We start from the raw sequence: 7,290 nt of genomic DNA on the forward strand, positions 1-7,290 counted from the left end.
TCTATTTTATTAGATATTTAGATATTAGAATGATTATGCCAGCTTGCTTCTGGGGTCCATTTGCTTGAAAAATCTTTTTCCAGCCCTTTACTCTGAGGTAATGTCTATATTTGTTGCTGAGGTGTGTTTCTTACTGGACTGTGTCTGACATCGTCTCAGTTGCATGCTTTTTGATCATTTCCCTTTGGCAGGGCTGCTTTGCCAAGATACTGTGAAAGAGGAAGTACACAGTCCTGATGTGACTGAATGTGTTGGGGTGGATTTTGGGAGACTTCCCTTTTCTGAGCAGCAGGAGAGGGAGAATAGAGGATTCAGGAAAAGACAGAGGGGAGGGACAGGGAAGAGAAGAGAGAGGGGCTATGATTGACATGTAAAGTGAATAACTAACTAAAAATAAATAAATAAATAAATACCCAGATTCTGAGTCTTTCTATATATATTGGCTGTGACTATCTTGGGGTCACCATAATCCTTTCACTCTGATTCCTACAGTTTCATAAGTAGGCTTTCTCTTTCATTCATTCTCAACAGAGAGACAAGTCGAATTCTTTAAAAATGAGAGTCATATCCAATCTTTTAAAACTTTTCAATGGATTGTGTGGTAGTTTGAATAAAGTTGGTGCCCATAACTCATATATTTGGATGCTTTGGGGAGTAACTTATTGAAGGAAGTGTATCATTGGGGTGGGCTTTGGGTTTTTAGAAACTCAAGCCAATACAGAGCGTCACTCTGTCTTCCCGCTAACTGCTAAAACAAATGTAAAACTCCTACACCATGTCTGCCTGTGTGCTGCTATGCTTCCTGCCATGTTGATAATGGACGAAACCTCTCAACCTATGAGAAAGCCCCAATTAAATGGTTTTCTTTATAAGAGTTGCCATGATCAAGGCATCTACTTACAGTGATAGGACACTGACTAAAACAGATTGGGTCATTAATTTGTTATCAATTTAATATTACTTATATTTCCAGATATTTGCTATTGTATTTATTCTGTGGATAAAGGAACTTATCAAATTGTTAGATAGTAGAGCTGTTTACATCAGAAAACAACTCACTGTCTCTCTCTGTACTTGGAATAAACATCAATGTCACTGCAATGTCCTTTAAGGCTCTTCATGAAATGCTCTTTGCTTTTTGATCTCAATTCCTACTCCTCCTACCTTGCACACTCTGCTTTAGACAAACTTGCTGTTTATTCCTGAAACACAGTTGCCACTCTCTTGCCATATGGCCAATTCATCTCCTTCTGCCTCCGATGGAACATGCTCCTCATCTTTAACATGGGTCATGCATTCACTTTTTGTTAAGCTTTTAATCACGTTACTTTCTCAATACACTCTACCTTTAACACTACTTGAAAACTGAGAGGACTCCTAACTTCACCATATTTCTTATCTTTGCTTTTGCATTTTAAATAGTACTAATTATTTAATTTTCTTTAATTTCTTTATGAATCGAGTGTTCAGATTTTGTCCGTATACTTTTATCAAATAAGAAACACTTGTTTCTTCCTCTGATGTATCCCACAGGCTCAGAAAATGCTTGGCACACAGTATGGCTTCACAAACTCATGTTGAATTAAATCCTTACAGAAACACTATATGTAGCACCATGCTTTATGGTTGGCTCATTTATCTTCCACACTAAATTGCAAATTCCGTTATACAAAGACTGTCCTATTCATCATTCTTGTAAACTGTATCCTTGAGGCATAACTTAAAGATCTTAAAATTCAGCTTCTTACCGCAATCAGTGTCTTGTTTTCTTCTTTTTGCTTGTGAGGACTTCACCCACCCATGGTCATGCACATGCTACTCAGGGACTCTACTGTGTGTTACATCCAAGCCCAAAAGTGAGTTTTGACAGTTGTACATTCTTGTGTAAACATTGCTTTAATCAAGAAACTTGAAGGATTTTATTCGTGTGTTTTTATGGTTAATCTTTTCATTTCTTCTTTCTGCTAAATACCAATATGCTCAGGAACTTTACTTTTGCTCCCCTCTTAGTGGCATATAAAAGGAACCAATAGTATATAGCCCTTCAAGTTTGACTCTTCTCTTTAGCATGTTAGTTGAGATTTGCCCACAATAATACACAGATAATTGTTCATTATGTATATGGCGAGTATTCTATTGTATCATTATATCACAATTTGTCTATTTGTTCACCAGTTAATGTACATTCAGCTATTTTCCAGATTATGAACATGAAAAATGAATGTTATTGTGTTAGAGTATCCTCCAAGAACTGAAACATCCTATTCTTTGGGAGGCTCCATAAACAGGAAGTTAAACTACTCAAAATAGCTTTAGGAAGTCTCTGAAACTGACTAGATCCATTAGTTCACTAGACCTCTTCTGCCAGAGTAAGCATAAATAAATAAATAAATAAATAAATAAATAATGCCGAGAGTCCTGTTCAGACAGAAAGAAGCTTAGCTTCGAAGATGACCTGAGACCAGACCAGCTGCGTGAGAGAAGCAGGAACCAGTTAGCTTTCCTGGAAGAGCTTTAGACTAACTGAAGCACTGGAAAGGACACTCTGCAGCCTATTGAGCTTATGCTGGGTGTTCCAGGTGTCTAACTTTTGTGAGTTGCCATCAGTACTGTAGTGGGCTTTGGTGATGCAGCTGACTTTGAGTCCTTTCTGCTCCTTTAAGCAACCCCTCACCAATACTCTCATAAGTAACCCCAATAACACTCATTGGCTTATCAACTTGGACTTTGATGGTGTCTGTACTTTGATCTATTGTGGATTCCTTATCTAGAGTGAATAGATATGAGTGGTATCTCCCCAGGAAAAGTTTTGTCACACAACACTTATGAAGATGGGTAGAGTTCTTTATTTGAGTGTATGTGTTTCTTTTCAGTGACTAGCAGCAAGTGTTTCATTGTGTGAAAATACCAGAGTGTTTTCTAAAGTTTTAATACTGTTTCTATTACTGCAAGCAACTAGTGATGGCAGCTCTTTCCATCTTAGCATTTATCATTGGTGTATACTGGATTTCATTGTGATTTTTAAGCTTCATTCCCTTGATGACTAATAATACAAAGTTTTATCTTTATGTGTTTAATTTCTTCCAAGTCATACGAATGCATATGTGCATTCTTTCTCTCCCTTTCTCTGTGTGTATGTGTGTGCATTTTCTTTTACAGTGCTGAAGATTGAACCCCCTGTAGGCAAATGTTCTCCTACAGAACTGCGTATCCTGTGGAGTGTCTTTACAAAGCCTTCACATATTTTATTGTCAGTTTATTATTGTTTTGTTGGTATATTGTTGGTGGCCTGCTTTTCCATCTTTCTAATAAGATCTTTTCAGTAAGAGAATTTGCAACTTTGGGTGACACTAAATACCTCAGACATTTCTCTTATGATTTGCACTTTGCTTTAGGATGCCTGAGAATCAAGACATGCAGCATTTTCCTTCATGTTGTTTTCTGGACACTTTATGGTTAGCACTCACATATCAGGACCTGGGTTCCATTTTAAGTTATTTTATGTATTATATATTTTACACAAGAACCGTGAAACCTACCCTCCTGCATGGGTGCTCAATTTTCAGAGAAGAATTTGTTGAAAAGACTGTTTTTTTCCTCCACGCATGTTGAACGTGGTTGATCGTATGAGTAGTGGTCTGTTCCTGGCTTCTGTGCCTGTGTTTACTGAGCTCTACATTCATTCTTGCGCCAGCACAACAATGTTCTGCTCTGAGTGTGACTTTGATACAATAGTGTTTGGTTTACAACTTTGTTCTTCCTCAAAATTATTTCTGATGTTGTGGTTTGATAAAACATTGAAGCGAGCGTGATAATTTCTTCAGAAAAGTTTGCTGGCGTGTTGATTCTGATGAAGTTTAATTGAACGATCAGAGGTGGAACAGCATGAGGATAGCGTGCACCTTCTAAGATGTACACACATGCTGACTCTCCACTAGTAATGCCTGTGTCTTTAGGTGTCATCCGGCAGAACTAACTGTCAGAGTGGAACACTCGCACCCACTTCTTATCTTTTTTCTTTCTCTTTTCTTTTTATTTTTCTTCACTATTTACTCATTATATATCCTGATTGAAGCCCCCTCCCTCTACTCCTCCAGTCCCACCCTCCCTCCTTCTTCCTCTCATCCCCTTCCCCTAGTCCACTGAAAGGGGGAGTTCTCCACTATTGCCATCTGCCCATAGCTTGTTAAGTCTCATCAGGACTGCTTGGGTCATCTTCCTCAGTGGCCTGTGGAGGCCACATCATCAGAGGCAAGTGATCAGAGAGCAGTCAACTGAGTTCATCATAGAGGCAGCCCTTGATCTCCTCACTCAGAGATCCACACGGAGACTGAGCTGCCAATCTGCCACCTCTGAGCTGGGGGTCTAGGTCCTCTCCATGTTTGGTCCTCTGTTGGTGCATCAGTCTCTGCAGGACCCCCTGGGCTCAGATAATTTAGTTTTGTTGGTCTATTTGTGGGGCTCTTGTTCCTCTATTTGAGGGGTCCATGTTCCTCTAGTCCCACTCCTTGCTTCCTCCATAAGACTCCCTGAATTCCTCCCAGAGTTTGGCCCTGAATCTCAGCATCTGCTTTGATCCCCTGTTGGGTGAATACTTTCAGAGGACCCTCTATAGTAGACCCCCATTATGTTTCCTCTCTTCTACCACTTCTGCTGTCTATCCTGTTTGCCATTCTGAATGATATTTACACATCCTCTCTAGTGCACTCCTTAGCGTTTAGCTTCTTTAGGTCTGTAGATGGCCGTCCTATATTATATAGCTAATATCTGCTTATTAGTGAGTGTATACCATGCCTGTCTTTCTCTTTCTGGTTTACCTCACTCAGGATGATCTCCTCTATTTCCCACAATTTGCCTGCATATTTCATGATTTCTTTGTTTTTAATAGCGTAGTATAGCTTTAATGTAACTGGAATGGTATGGTCTAAAACTTGAGTTTTTAGTTATTTACTATAAGATGAAAATATACTTGGTTTTCAGATGTTCTGTTCCATTGCATTTGTTATTTTGTTGGGTTCTGTTATTATCTCTGGTAGCATTATTGTAGATTCCCAGGGATTTTCTAAGTGACAGCTATGCAGTCTCTGAAGAGGCAGTTATAGTTACTTATTTCCAGTCTGGAAGTTGTTCACACAATAGCACATTGATTCTGGCTTTATGTGACTAGGATAGTGAGAGTAGACAGCCTGTTTGTTTTTCTGATTTTACAGTAAATTATTCAGTATTTTTCCACAGTCTATATGTTAGGAGTTATTTTATATGAATTCTTATATGATTGGGAGATTTCATTGTATGTCTGGTTGAAAGTTTTTGTTATGGATGAATATTTAAATTTTCTCAAATGTTCTTTTTTTCATTTTCCTTAGAATGTTAATATGGTTAGACAAATTAATTGTCCTTTAAAGATTGTTGAACTGAATTTGTCTCCTTCATATATGCCTAGGCAATGATGTATTATTCTTTGTTTATGTTGCTTATTTTAGAACCAATAGTTTTGAAGGTTTTATTGCATCATTATTTATGAAATATTTCTTCCATAGTTTTATTAAAGTATTCATTTTCTGCTTCTAGTAATAAATATATGTTAGCCTAATGAGTTGTCAGGTATACTTTTGTTGTTTACTTTCTAAAAGAGTTTCCTAATATTATATTCCTTCCTTAAAATTTGATTTCATTCTTTGAAATTATATTGACCTAAAGATTTCCTTGGGACTGGTTTCAAATTTGCAGTGTATGTAGGGTTATTATAATTGTGTATTATCTATTCCATCTATTAGTGTGTCTTGTCTTTTTCATCTGTCTGAGTTGTATTAGTTACACATTCCAAACATTCTTTCCAGTGGTCCCTTCACTGAAATCAAGTCCAGTTTTGTGAATTGTTGAGTCTTTGAAAATTGATCTATTTTTAACCGATACTTTATGTCTCACTTTTTTATTGCCTGTATTGTATAAGAAGATTAACTGAGATAAATACTATTTATGCCTTGCAATTGTCACAAATTGTTTCCTGTTAGATTGTTGGCATAGAGAAAAACCAATCCCTGTAGCTTAACTGAGCTGGAGTTCTTGATGTGGTTACTTTGCTGTGTCACAGGCATTACCTTGTGTAATATATTATGATGGTAAGAATGGTGAGAATGTGGCACATTCAGACTGATGCTGAAATTTTCTTGGAGAAAGTTCTGCATTTCTATGGAATGGTGGGAATGGAGTTATAGCTCTGATTTTTCCAGTTCCATTCTTTCTCAAATCCAGTCTCCTTTAGTAGGCTATGCCTTTAGTGGGCTATGCTCGCCTGGTTTCTTGCTCTCTCACTTCTCCTGGGGTAATTTACCACTGTATTTTTTTCTTTGAAAAAAAATATATATGTATGGGTGTTTTTTTTTTTTTTTTTTTGTATTTATGTTTCTGAAACACTTCTGTGCCCCGGGTCTTGGGAAGCCAGAAGAAGTTAGATCTGCTGGAATTGGAGTTACAGATGGGACATGTGGATGCAGGGAATGGAACCCAGGCCCTATACTAGAAGCAGCCAGTGCTCTTAGCCACAGAACCATTGCTTCAGGCCCTGCCACTGCATTTTGCCTGAGTAAGATTATTAGTGATGATGTTGGACATCACTGAGGACTTCCTTCCCAATTCAGTCTCTTGTCTGTATTATACAGCCTGAGGTGTTAGCTTTGCCATTGTTTATGACTGTTCATTGGATTCAGCCCAACTCTGCCTCATGTCTTGGGAGGGGCTAGTCTTGTTTACTGCCAAGATTTCTGTCTCTCCTTTGTTGCCCCAACCTCTGCTTTGCTTTAAATTGGATCCTGAATTGAGTGCATTGTGTCCTCCAGCCACAGATTTTCTTCCTCCTTCTTCTCCAGATGTTTTTTTTTTTTTCTGTTTAGGTTCAGTAGGGTATGTGTGTGTGTGCATGTTCATGTGAGTACTTTCTATACTACCCATCAACTAATGACATCTTTGGGTGTGAGTAGATCTGGCGACAAGAGTGCTTGCCAGCCTTTTCCCAACATAATATTGTATTTTGTTCTTGTCTACCAGTGCTCATTCATGTGCAATGGAAATGTTGGTTCTAGGGTTTTATTTTTAAGAGACACAAGTTTCATAACCTGCTTTGTCTGCTTTAATGTTGTAGGGGATTGTCATCTTGATGCTCAGCCCCAGAAAGGGACTTCTGTGTCATCTACCTCACATCCTTCTTGGGAACAAACAGAAAGTGGTGTTAAATTGTTAGTGATTGTGTACGGGCTGTCCATGTGTTTGAGAGTAAGATTTTAGAGATTG

This window comes from Meriones unguiculatus, chromosome 20 (genome assembly GCF_030254825.1).
Source record: "Meriones unguiculatus strain TT.TT164.6M chromosome 20, Bangor_MerUng_6.1, whole genome shotgun sequence".
NCBI lineage: Eukaryota > Metazoa > Chordata > Mammalia > Rodentia > Muridae > Meriones > Meriones unguiculatus.